Here is a 14605-nt window from a genome sequence, read left to right on the forward strand (position 1 = left end):
TGTTTTGACTTTTACAGGTTGTTGCTCTTACTGTAAATTCATTTTTTATATGTTCAGTAAAAACACAATTTTTAAAATATGCCAACTATACAAACTATCACATTGATTCCATTTACAGAACACCTCTACCTGTCAATAAAAATGTTTACAGTTAGCAAATAGCAATTAACAAAAAACCTCTTATTTTGGGAGAGGGTACAAGAAATAATTGTAATTTTGATATGTATTTGTCAAATGAGAAAGGCAATAAACTGTTTTGGTTTTTATTCCCAAGTACTTATGTGGAAAGAAAAGGCATGAGGGTTCCCTCAAAGTGATAGATGCAGGTGGCAGATAAGGTGGAGGGTCCCCAGAGAATCTCTGACCTGCCTGTGCACTAGGAGAATGGGGCGGAGCCATGGGAAGTTCATGCCTTGTGCACGGGGCTTGAGCTGGGCCTCTTCGACTCATGTGTGGTGGCCTGGAATTCAGTCTGTGAGACAGGAGCCCACTGGCAGAATCCCCTCTCACCTTGCTGAGGGTTTTTTTTCCCCCCTATTTTTCCTTTCCGCCCAATCAGTTCTGCTCTACTCACCGTTCAATGTGTCCACACACCTAGTCTTGCCTGGTTGTGTGACAAGAACCCACTTTTAGCTGAACTAAGGAGTAAAGTTCTGCAACAAAAGTTTTATTTTCATTTCAAAATATAGCAACTAAAAATAAGGTGGTCTATACTATATCCTCCTTAGAGATGATTCTGTAAGTGGTGGAAATTTTTATATTCTATTATTTCCATAAAGAACCAAGAAGTATTAAGAAACTATATTTTAACTCTTAGTTTCAAACAGTAACTAACCATTCCAAAAGAGGAACACTAGAAACCTAGTTCACCTTATAAACAATCCTGACCAAGGGCCAAGCTTGAAGTACATTGGTCAAAGTAGAGCATTTAAAAACATAGCTAATTAATTTATTAGCTCATTTATTTATTAATTAGTTGGGTTTGGTTCCTCAGTAGAAGTAAATAGAATGTTAAACAAATAAGAATTTAAAAGGTGATAAGTACATTTTTATAGAAGGTAATATTCTATCTGGGATGTCATATTTATGAAGGTAGTATTTTTATAGTATAACACCAATGACAAAGATGACTTTTAGTAAGAATGTTTAAATGATGATGATATTGGAGATCAGTAATTATATATGTCCTTCAGAACAGAATGTAAATTTTTCCCAGTAACAAATTGCATTGACAAAATTCTACAATTCAAAATACTACATCTTATTTGTTCTTTATATTAATGAGTAATACATAACTATGTTTTTATTTCATTATTTCAATATATATTTGTGGACTCCTACTACGCCTCACTCAGGTATGGTAAATATTGGAAACTTAAAGATCAATAAGTCTCTTTTACTTGCATGAACTCAGTAAAGAAAGATAAATAAATATCTGAAATTTGGTGTTATTTGCTTTATAGTAAACATACGCACCAGGTCTGATGGTGTCTCAGTAGAACATAGAACAGTATAGCACTCTGGAACCATGAAGTTATTCAGGATGACTCCAGAAGAATATGAGGAAGGGGAGGGGTGAGAGTAGGACAAAAAAGCAAAAGGTACCCCTAGGTAGGCAGAGGCCAGGCTGTAAACAGCTGTGAAGCCTTGCCAAGGTGTTAGAGGTTTTCCTATAGCCAGTAGTGGGCTACTGAAGAATCTTCCTCAGGGAAATGGTATGACATGATCAGAACTGCTTTTTAAAGCCATCACTCTGGTGACAGTGGCAGTAAATGGTAGCAGTACATGTCATAATTATGATGGCAACGTGATAAGAGATGATTTAATTTTTCTTTCTTACCCTAGAGTTCTCAGATTTTTGACACTGAATCTGTTACTTGGTAATATAAATAGATGTGTTCTTTAAGTGAAAAAGATGACTTACATCTAATTGTCTACTTTTTCCAATAGAAAGCAAGCATAATCAAGACTGAGTATAAATACATATAATTATGATTTGTCAATTAAAAATATTAACAAAAAAAGACTGAGCTACATACATCTTTTTCACTGCTCTAGTCCCAGTGCCAAATATATAGGAAATAAATATTTGTTGAAGGAATGAATGTTAGTTTAAAGACTAGAGAGATTAAAGCATTTTCTGCATAGAATTTGGTGACTACAACTTAGGATGCTACTGTGTTTTTTACTGCAGTGACTGATGCAATCAATAAGTACAGGAACACAAAAGAAGCAATTGGGTTTCAAAAGAAAAATAACATATACAGCTTTGCACATTTTCAGTATACATTCTCTATGGAAAATTGAGATGAAAGCATCCAGTAAGAAACTGGTTAAAAGAGTAGGGAACACAGGGAAAAATCTGGGCTTGAAATATAAACTTGGGAATCCTTAACTCCCAAAGTGGTAGTGTAAGCCACAGAACTAGACGTTATTAGTTAGGGAATGTATAGACCAAAAAGACCAGAAACCCTAGGGAAAATCAGTGTCTCCAAAATCGCCTGAAGAAGTGCTTCTAATATCACAGAATTCAGTATCGTCAAATTCAAGAAATATGGTTTTTCAAGAGAAGAATTGGTGAACAATGTCAAATGTGAAAGAGAAACCAAGTAAAATAAAGGCAGAAGATAAAACTTTGAACTTGGAATTATTTTGTCATATAATTCAGGCTTAGAGCAAAAAGAATGTTAAGTGTTACCCAAACCACCTTTACCTGGATTTCCCAAATGTTAAATTTGGTGAATAAAAACTACTTTGTTATTCTCTACTTATTTGTATGTAAGTATGCATGCACGTATATATGTATCTATCCACATATTTTTGAACTATCTGGGGCATTTGAAAATAAGTTGCAGTTATGATACTTCTAAATACTTACAATGTGCTTTCATAAAAACAAGAACATTCTCTTACATAAACATAACACAGTTATCAAAGTCAAGATATTGACATCAATGCAAAAACACTCTTTTTGTTGCTGTTGTTGTTGAGACAGGGTCTCTCTGTCACCCAGACTGAAGCACAGTGGTGTGATCACGGCTCACTGCAACCTCCACCTCCAGGGTTCAAGGGATTCTCCTGCCCCAGCCTCCCCAGGAGCTGGGACTACAGGCCTGTGCCACCACGCCTGGCTAATTTTTGTGGGTATTTTTGTAAAGAAGGGTTTTCGCCATGTTGCCCAGGGTGGTATTAAACTTCTGAGCTCAAGTAATCCACCTGCCTCGGTATCCCACAGTGCTCGGGTTACAGGCCTGAGCCACTACGTGCTGGGATTACAGGCCTGAGCCACCACGCCCAGCCTGTAAACACTCTATATTCAAATTTTGCCAATTATTCCTTAACATTCATTACAGAAAATAAAATTCGGTCCAGTATGCAATTCAGAATTACAATTTGAACTTAATTGTTCTGTCTCACGCATTTCCTTTAATCTGGAAGAGTTTCTCAAGCTTTAAGTATGTTGATATTTTTGAAGAGTATAAACTATTTTATACCATGTCAATCAGTTCAGGTTTTTTGTCTTGTTTAGATTGACCTTGCGCATTTTTGTCAAGAATACACCAGATATGATGTATCACTTTCAGTGTATCATAGCATAAAGTACATAATGCATATTTAACTCACTAATGACAAAGTTAACATTAATTATTTGGTGAAAGTGATATGTGCCCGGTTTCTTTATTATAAGGTGGATATTTTGTAACTAATAATTATCTTAATACTATGTAAATACATTTCCCCATTTTTACTAATCTAATTTTTTTTTAATTTTAAAAATGTTTTCACTAATTTTTTTGTAGAGATGGGGAATCTCTACAAATGGGGAATCCCATGCTGGAGTGCAGTAACACGATCATACATAGCTCACTGCAGCCTTGAACTCCTGGGCTCAAGTGATCCTCTTTCCTCAGGCTCCCGAGTAGCTGAGACTCCAAGCATACGCCACCAGGCTTGACTTACTTTCTTTCTCTTTCTTTCTTTCTCTTTTTTTCCTTCTTTCTTTCTCTTTTTTTCTTTCTTTCTTTCTTTCTTTTCTTTTTCTTTCTTTCTTTTCTTTCTTTTTCTTTCTTTCTCTTTCTTTCGTTCTTTCTTTCTTTCTTTCTCTTTCTTTGTTTCTTTCTTTCTGTCTTTCTTTCCTTCTTTCTTTCCTTCCCTCCCTCCCTCCCTCCCTCCCTTCCTTCCTTCCTTCCTTTCCTCTTTCTTTCTTTCTTTCTTTCTTTCTTTCTTTCTTTCTTTCTTTCTTTCTTTCTTTCTTTTCCTTTCTTTCACTTTCTTTGAAACAGAATTTCACTCTGTTACTGAGGCTGGAGGGCAGTAGTTCAATCTTGGCTCACAGCAACCTCTGCATCCCAGGTTCAAGTGATTCTCATGCCTCAGCCTCCCAAGTACCTGGGATTACAGGCATGCACCACAACACCTAGCTATTTTTTTTTGTACTTTTAGTAGAGATGAGGTTTTGCCATGCTGCCCAGGCTATTCTTGAACACCTGACCTCAAGTGATCCTCCTGCCTCAGCCACCCAAAGTGCTGGTGTGAGCCACCAAACCTGGGTCCTGGCTTTGCTAATTAAAAAGAAATTTATTATTCACAAATAAATAAATAAATAAATATGGGTCTCACTATGTTGCCTAGGCTGGTCTGGAACTCCCGGGCTCAAGCAATCCTCCTGCCCGAGTCTCCCAGTAGCTGGGATTACTAGTGCAAGCCACTGCACCTGGCTCCTTCATTGATTTTGGTATCTGTTGATAATTCCTAACAGAAACAAGTACTGTTGAGATAGCTGCCAAAAAGTGATTTTCTACTTCCATCATCTCTTATATTTATAACAATGAGCTTTCCTTTCTCCGTCATTTACTTGTTTACTCTTCCATTAATAGGATTCATAGATTATTTTTCTCTATGGTTTTTAATTCACTGCTATCACCATTTATTTGGATTCTCAAATTGTCTCAGATTTGGCCAGTGGAAGCCCTTTCAGATTGGTGCCTGTGTCCTTTCGAAATGTGCCTTTCAATTCTCTGAGCGTTTATTTACTTTACGGCACAGTGGGATGTTCCAGGCTCATCTTACACTTTCCCAGTTCCAGCGCTGCAAACTGCCATTTATCTAAGGAGCTCTTATTCCTTTTAGAAAATAATAGTATTTAGAAACCAAGATATGACTGTAGGTGCACTCATTGCTACTACCCTGGGTGTGCTTATTGTCTCACTAGAGCAGTCATTGCTCTGGACTCAGTGGAAATTATTAGATATATATATATCCTATATATATATATCCTATATATATATAGGATGCATATATATATATCACTCTATCTGTATTAAAATCACATATTTATAATTTAACTTTCAGTTCTTGGATCACGTTAGTAATATAACATCTCATGATAATGTTAGAGCTGAGCTATGTTCAAGGCTTTTTAGCTAGTGACTCATCCTTTGTGATTAGAATTCTTTTCCATACATGGTGCCTAGAGACGTCTAGGTACACAATGCCCGTTGTCTATCCCTAGCATATATCCCTGAATGCATGAACTATAACTTGAAAATAAGCCTCCCATTATGGCTTGTATACTTTTTATGGCCTTAAGGACCAGAGGCTTTTCTCAAACACATAGATGGAAAACAGATGTAGCCCCTCAAATACTGGATTATTTATCCTTGTCTTTTGTTTATATCCCTTTGATTAAGGCATTGTTACTGCGGGTATAATGTTCTCTATTTCTCAGACAGCTTTTGGCACCAGGAAATCAAGGAAATACATTTATTTGCAGATTATTTTGCATAAACTATTCAAATTTTCTAGTGCTTTTATATTTCCGATTTTTATTGTTGGTGCATTAAAGGAACATTTTCTGAATGGCTGTATTTTAATGGGATTAATTCAACACATGTGTTCTGATATGGTTTGGCTTTGTGTCTGCACCCAAATCTCACCTTGAATTGTAAGAATCCCCACGTGTCATAGGATCACTGGGGTGAGATTTTCCCATGCTGTTCTCATGATAGTGAATAAGTCTCACGAGATCTGATAGTTTTATAAAGGGGAGTTCCCCTGCACATGCCCGCTTGCCTGCTGCCGTGTAAGACATGACCTTGCTCCGCATTTGCCTTCCAAATGATTGTGAGGCCTCCCCAGCTATGTGGAACTGTGAGCCAATTAAACCTTTTTCCTTTATAAATTACCCAGTCTTGGGTATGTCTTTATTAGCAGTGTGAGAACAGACTAATACATGCTCATTCTTACACACTTTCACAATCAGCCACAACATGTCAGGTTATGCTACCATAACAAAAACCCCACAAATCCTTGTGATTTAGCATAAGAAATTTTAGTTCTTGCTATGATACATGGCCAATACTGGTCATCAGGGGAGAAATGGGAAGTCTGCATTCACTAAGCAAACCAGACTTCAAGACTCTCCCTCTCATCCTAAGCTTTCATGATCACCCCTGCAGGAAGGAGAAAATGTCTAGAATGATAGACTATTTCTTGTCTTCTGCCCAGGGGTAGCATATATCACTTTCACCTACTTTTCATTTGCAAAGCAAATAATATGACCATACCTCAATTCAATGAGTGAGTGTAATTCTACAATGTACCTGTAAGGCAGAAAGCAGGAAACATTTGGTGAACTGCTCAGGTGACTACCACAATCCACGTTCTGGACAAAACATCAACTTGTCTCCATCCTGTAGGCAAAGTGGATTTACTCTTTCCTTGAGGAACAACACAAGAGTTTGTTCAAGTCCAGTAAAACTTAAATACAATTACCTCTGGCTGAAGATCAGTAATCTCCACTACACCAGATGATGTGCAGTAGCCCACATCAAATCCTGATTGCTCCTCTTGATTTGAAAACTTATGACCAAAAGTAGGATTATCTGCTCTACACTCAACCAATATATACTGTGGAACTGGAACAGGGACAAGATATATACAATAAGTTCTCTTGTATAGAAAACAGAAGAATGGAGGGGGGCGAGGGGGTATACAGCAATCATTTATTCATTTTAGTTCTATGATCTTCCTGGGAAGATCTTGCAAGGAACTTCCGTACATTGGGTAGATAATGTTTTTTTGTAGAACTCCAATTCTGCTCCTTAGGATATTGTCCTTCCCAGCAATTGGTTCTTCCCCTGAAAGGCCCTTCCGTTTCTGTTATTCACTTTGTTCACACCTACATTGGCCATCTGAGAATATATTCTTTGTCCAGTTATTTTCAAACTGCTTTCTTTTCATATAAAATGGGAGAACCAAATGTGATTTTGTCTGTTAGTCTCTTTTATTCCAAGCTCTTTCTAAAAACAATCAGCAAGCTTCTATTTAATTTCACTAAGTTGTCTGTGCCAATGGTCACACCCATTTTTTTGCTTAACAAAATTCTTCCATTTGTTATTGTTCCTTGATTTTTAGACCCTGTCCCTATACCTGTGAACTTAATTCTGTGTACCATGAGACTACAATATTATTTTCTTTTTCCCAAGATATTTTGTTTAGCTGAAGGGAGTTTCTTTGTATCACAATCTTTATTGTGAGGTTCAGATACTTACTTTGAGATAATTTGAACAATTCGTATGTTTCAACAATTTGTGTGATTACCAATTCTTGATTTAATCCTTCATGCAACTCACCTCTGAGTTTTAATCAGCCCTTTGTTGCTCAAAGTATTGCTTACAAATATCTATTACTATTTGGTTTTGAGAATCACTTGACTTTTCAACCCTACATGTACTTAAATTTAAGGATTTTCTATAGACTTTTCATTCTTGCTTGCAAATCATCTGATTATTTTGTGTGCTTACCAATTTCTTGTAACAGCTTGTAAACATAAACAACAGCAACCAACACTCATTACTAACATTTTATTCTTTCTTTTCTTTCCTTGGGGCTGTAAGTTCATTATGTACCCGATCTAATTTTTATGTTATTGTGGTTGAGAGTTTTGCCAAATATTACACTGGTGCATATTATCAATCAGCTTCCTTTTGTCTCTCAGTAATAATTTCTTAGCCCTTCACTGTCTTGTATGTAGGCTATTTTAGGGATTTTGCTATAGGAGAGCTATACTCTTTGGAGAAGTTCAGTGCCGTCCAGGATGGGCAAGATTATATTGCAGTAACAACAATCCTTGCTACTGGAAGAAAATAAAGTTTAGTTCTTACATATGATATATGTCAAATGCAAATTGACAGGGGATCTTGGCTTATTGTAACTAAACAGGGACCTGAGATGACAGAGGCACCATCTACTTTTATGATCACTTTAGCAAGGGAAAGATAATGTGGCCTACAATTCCCTAGCCCTTCAAGCTTTCACACTGAAGTGTCACATGGCACTGTTATATTTCATTGACCAAAACAAGTCATGTAATCATAGGGCAGGAAAGTGAGCCTACTATAGGGCTGGAAATTAGGTAACAGGATACAATTGCACTAGCGATTACAAAAGCACTAGTTGTTACAGCACTTTCTTCTAGTAGTGAATTCACTTTTAAAAGTCAAATTCTTGCATATACATTGACGCAATCATGCATAGTACTATACCTAATCGAATGACACTCAGTTTATTTAAAGGTGATGAGAGGTTAAATGGAGTCACTAGGTTGATCAAAATAAAGCATTGCAGTTCAAAAACTGGAAAAACAAAGAGTGTTGTTAAAAGATCCAAGTGTCATTTCCTGAGAAATAAAGAATAATAGTTGTTTATTACCGGGGTGCTAACTTATTATTGCTAAGATATAAGATATTTTTCACTTCAGTTTTATATTCAATTTCATTTGCATTAAAGTTATAAACATTAAACTTGTACATATACGTAAACATATATGTATATATACACACATAACCACACACATACATGTATATATACACATACATATATATGTAAAACAGAATTTTATGAGAATCCTTGAGAGGAAGAATGTTGTTGAAATTAATGTTTTTAGAAATCAAAATACTATGATGTTTGATACTATCACAAAGAAAGTAAAAATAATTTGAGAAAAGTACATCCTGGTATACACAAGAGCATAGTAGAAAAAGAATACACTAAGGTGAATAATAAAGATGAGCAATGGTCTCAATGATTTATCAACCAACACATTGTTTCTTGTAGTAGATTACATTTCCATTCTTCATTTTTTAATCAGAAGGAACAAGTGACTCCTTTGAACCACAAACGTTTAATAATTCCAAGCACTAGACTTGGCACAGTGGCTTATGCCTGTAATCCCAGCACTTTGGGAGGCCAAGATGCGCAGATCCCCTGAGGTCAGGAGTTTGAGACCAGCCCGGCCAACATGGTGAAAACCCATCTGTACTAAAAATACAAAAATTAGCCAGGTATGGTGGCGGGCACCTGTAGTCTCAGCTACTTGGGAGACTGAGACAAAAGAATCACTTGAACCCAGGAGGCAGAGGTTGCGGTGAGCTGAGATCGTACCACTGCACTCAAGCCTGGGTGACATGAGCGAAAAATAAAAAAAACAAAACTCCAACCACTGTAACATTTAACCATCAAATGTTAAATACATGTATTATGGGAAATTATATTGCTTTAGTTATTGTAGGCTCTAGATTCTAAGGACTACGTTTGTCATAGAAAATTAATCTTTTTCAATATTCTTTAAACAAAATCATTAGCCTTTGGATAATTAACCCACTACTACACACACACACACACACACACACACACATACACACACTCAGTAGACAGAAAGCCAGCTAGATAGCTAGATGATTGACAGATAGAGATATATTACATATTTATATATTGTATGTATATTAATTTGTAAATATAATTTAGATCATCTTAAAGGCTGTCTTGCCCAGCAACATTTACTAAGATTTAAAAGCAGAGGATCTGGAAACAAGTTGCCTAAGTTGAATTCTGATGCCATTAAGTCTTAGCTGTGTTGTTATCCTTCTTGTGGTTCAATTTCCTTATCTGTATACTTTGTATCATAACATCCTTCATTTCACTTTTGTAAGGAGCAATTAGAAAAATAACAATTTCACAGGAAGCATTCAATATCTGTTAGCTAATATCATTATTATTTATGAAAAAGCTACAGGCAGTTTATGTCTACTTTTCTCTGAAATCTTCTTAAAATAAAGGATGTCTTTAGCATACTCAATGAAAATACACTGAAAATTCTTGTTCTTCTATGCTGTTCACTTGTTAAGGTCGATGAGTACATGAACGGGCTAGTAAGTGCAAACATCAGTCATGAGTATGCTGCTTATTTCATCATTGTTCATGAGTACAGGTTAAGCATATCTACTTGCTTCATGTCAATACTCAATGGATTCTACTAAAAGAGGAAATAAAATGAAAAAATGCTACAAACTACTACATTTGCTACAGACTGCTACAGACTGCTACATTTGGGCATTGAGAAGAAGTGAATTCTGTCATGTATTACAACATGGATGACATGTTTTGAGGACATTACGCTAAGTGAAATAAACCAGTCACAGAAGCACAAATGATGTATGATTTGTCAAATTCATAGAAACAGAGTAGAATAATGGTTTCCAGGGTCCAGTGATGGAGGAAATGCAGAATTGCTTTTTGATGGCTATTAAACTTCAGTTTATTTAAAATGAAGAAGTTCTAGAATTTTGCTGCACGTTTGCATATAGTTAATAGTATACTTAGAAATTGTTAAGAGAGTAAATCTAATGTTATGTGGTTTTCTTTCCACAATAAAAAAATTATAACAATAACCGAAAGAGCAATAACGTATGACAAAACGAAATGAGAGGAAAAACAAAACACACGCACATACATACACATACATGTACACACACAAAAATACACAATGGGGGCCGGGCCTGGTGGCTCACGCCTGTAATCTTAGCACTTTGGGAGGCCGAGGCAGGTGGGTCACCTGAGGTCAGGAGTTCGAGACCAGCCTGACCAACATGGAGAAAACTCGTCTCTACTAAAACTACAAAATTCACTGGGTGTGGTGGTGGCACACACCTTTTATCTCAGTTACTCAGGAGGCTGAGGCAGGAGAATCGCTTGAACCTGGGAGGCGGAGGTTGTGGTGAGCCAAGATTGTGCCACTGCACTCCAGCCTAGGCAACAAGAGTGAAACTCTGACTCAAAAAAAAAAAAAAAAAAAAAAAAATACATACTGAGTTCCAAACACTAATGCTTCTGAAATATTTATTAGGTGAAGAGAAGCATTATTTGGCAAATTTGCATAAAATATTTCCCAAACATATGTCCCCCTTTCAGCAAAACATGTCTTTACAAAGAGATTTCCTGAAATCTATTATCTTGCATGTATCAGTAGCAACATTAATCCACTTAATTTACAAAAAAGGCAAATATTATGTTTAGTATATACATATATACTTTTTTCATTCTAATAAATATAGACCCATTTTGTAATTCTAAAGTTTTACTCTTGTTAGAGGTTTTTGTGAAAAATAGGAAAAGTATGTGTAGCTATGAATGTCAAAAATAAGACATTTGTTTTTCATTTCCTACAACTGCGAGATGATGAAAAATGAATTTATATATAAATATATTCATGGTGTATACTATATTTATAAAACTCCACAAAACATCAGTCTTTAACTAAATAGTGAAACCATGTATTCCAATATTTCACAGCATTCGCCATAGTTTTCTGTGCAACTGTCGAAGTGTTCCTTCTTTTATCTTCTGTTAAAATGCTTTATGGAGATTAAAGCTTAACTTCAGAACTTCAGAGTAAGCAGCAGAGAATGAAATAGCTTGGAAGAGACAGAGATGTGCAAAATCATAAGCTGTTTCTAAAGATGTATGGCAAAGCACAGGATTGAAAATTGAAGTTGAATGTGGCAACTTAACAGACACAGAAGAGTTTTTCTTTATACAGTACATCCAAATTTCTTTTAGAAGATGTTTTTTGAAAGAATTCTGGTGACGGAAAAATTATTTGAAACTTGGAAATAAGGCAAAAATATGGGCAGCAAGTCCACTCGATGTCACATGGTGATAATGGCCATCTGAAGATTATGTAAAGAAATGTATTTAATTTGTATTAAATCTTAATGAATTTATATGTATATATAAGAACAAATGAGTTGAATAAAGTTTACAATTATTGTTTTTATAATTTCATAATTTCATAAAACACTTGAATGTACCTTTTGGAAACTTATACTTACACTGCCAACTGTTACGGGATATTGTGAAAATATTCATATGGAAATAAACTGTTTTCTCCTGACAAATCCAGTATATTCTTAGGCACATGTCTTTTAGGTACATGTCTGCCTGAAAGTTCTCATACTTTGAGAATAAAATCTGATTGGATTAAATTCACATTCTCTGGGAAGGAAATGGCCTACAATTCTTGACACCTTTATTTCTGAATTTAGATGGATAACAATAGAGACATATTATTCAGCTATTGACACAATTTCTTAACATCTAACTTTATCAGGGCAAAAGGTATTTCTTTATTATTTAACAGATAGGATACTATTATATACAGCCTATCATACACTTGCAAGGTCAGAAATGGGCCTTTGTATTTTATTAATGTTTTGGACATTTTTTTATTTGAAGATAGGAGAAATTATTCATTCCGTCAACTTAAAAGGCATAACACAGCAGTATTGATTGAAAATAGAAGACATTTGACGAAAGATAAGAGTTAAAACAATTCATACCTTAATTTAGGCATTTATTAAACTTTCAAAATGCACTAATATTATTTGACAGAAATCATTTAGTTCTGCACTTGCCATTGATTACATTAAGGTTATAAAACTTCAAAATGCACTAATATTATTTGACAGAAATCATTTAGTTCTGCACTTGGCATTGATTACATTAATGTTCTCTACAGCTTTTTAAATCTCTCAATATAATTCTAAATATAAACCTGCTAAATAATGAATATTGGGGTTTAATATTCATGACGTTAATCTCCTCCAAAAATTAAACCTTGAAATCAAGTTGTCTCCTTTCAAAAGCATTGTTAGGAAGTTAAAAATTTGACTAAATAAAATAAATTGATTTTTTAAGACAAAATAATGGTCAATTTGATTGAAGTTTTACACTGAAACATTTGTTTTGTTGTACTGATAGAATTTTCCAAGTGAATATAACACATAAAATAGAGAAATAGTAACTAAATGGGAAGAATGGTATATTTTTAAAAATCAAATTTTATATAAACATTGGAATTTTATCTTTCATCTAATTTATCAGTATTTTAATGCACCTTACATTTGGCAATTTGGTTTTACCAATTTAATATTTCAAAAAATGTATATAATTAAAACACCATAAGAAAAAATTTGTTCACACAGCCTTTTTCATTATTTTTTTGAAATTTATAGATGACATGTTCATATTTATCTTTAAAAAATCAGATTAAAAACCTCAAATTGGTTTCATCTATGACTGGAACTAATGCTGAACTTAATGCCTGAAGTTGCTTCTTAACACATGCATTTCTCTATGTTTCTGTTACACGTTCTTCCTCGCTTCTATGGTTCATTACCCCTTCATTTGATAATTCAGCACTAGCCTCAGCATTATTCTCATCATGTTCATCATGTTCGTTTTCTGTTGGAGGAATGACTGGTGGTGGAGGTGGAGAGGGGGTAGACATCACAGTTTTTAACTCTTCTTTGGTCTTTTCCAAGTCTTCCTGGGTTGCAAAAGCTTTGTGTTGCCACTCAGTAGCTTCCTCTTCCTTTTTCTTCTTGGCTTCTTCTAGAAGTGCAATCTTGGCAGTGAATTCAGCAAGTGCTGCTAGCTGCTCCTGATTCTTCATCTGGTCGGCAGCTTGTTTTGCTATGGCAGACTTCGCCTCTTCAGCAGCTCAATGCTCCTTTTCAAGCCGCTCTGCTTCTTATTTTGCTCGTTTTCATTTTTGATCCAGTTCTAGAGCTTTTTGAGTCTGTTCTTCTAGTTCTTTCTGGGCTTTAATTGTCAGTTCTTCAATTTATTTTAGACGTTCCATTAGCTCTTCCTTTTCACGTTCTATTCTTTCCTTTTCCTTTTCTGCTATTTCTCTTTTCTTCTTTTCATTCTCTAATTGTGCCCTTTCCAACTGCTTCTGATGTTTCTCCTCCCTAGCCTGAGCCTTCATCTGTTGTACTTTAATAGTATCAGGCTTCCTTCTTTGCATGTATAGTTCATAGTTTCCCATATATAAGGCCAAAATCCCCTTATTGATTCTCAGACGAGGTGCATAAAAAACAAAATCAGGTGCCTTTTTGTCTATTGGCTTTATAACAAACTTTTTGTCATTAAATGAAATATTTCTGATTTCACTCCAGGGAAAATCAATTTTAGGTGTTAACTTGTCATCATGCTCATAAACATTCAGACTCAAAGCATCAACATCTAGCCACAATTCAGTTCCCTTTTTATTTTTATTCTGATATTTTTTATTTTATTATTTTTCTTTTTTTTTTTTTTTTTTTTTTTGAGATGGAGTCTTGCTCTATCACCCAGGCTGAAATGCAGTGGTGTGATCTCGGCTCACTGCAACCTCCACCTCGCGGGTTCAAGTGATTTTCCTGCCTCAGCCTCCTGAGTAGCCGGGATTACAGGCGCAAGCCACCAAGCCTGGCTAATCTTT

The 14605-nt window shown here is 35.3% G+C and overlaps 1 pseudogene; it reads right to left on the bottom strand.

Annotated features, from left to right (window-relative positions):
- Positions 1 to 13381: 13381 nt before the first annotated feature.
- LOC103232901 (radixin pseudogene) lies at positions 13382 to 14392 on the bottom strand (annotated as a pseudogene).
- Between the last annotated feature and the right edge of the window lie 213 nt (positions 14393 to 14605).

This window comes from Chlorocebus sabaeus, chromosome X (genome assembly GCF_047675955.1).
Source record: "Chlorocebus sabaeus isolate Y175 chromosome X, mChlSab1.0.hap1, whole genome shotgun sequence".
Classification (NCBI taxonomy): Eukaryota; Metazoa; Chordata; class Mammalia; order Primates; family Cercopithecidae; genus Chlorocebus; species Chlorocebus sabaeus.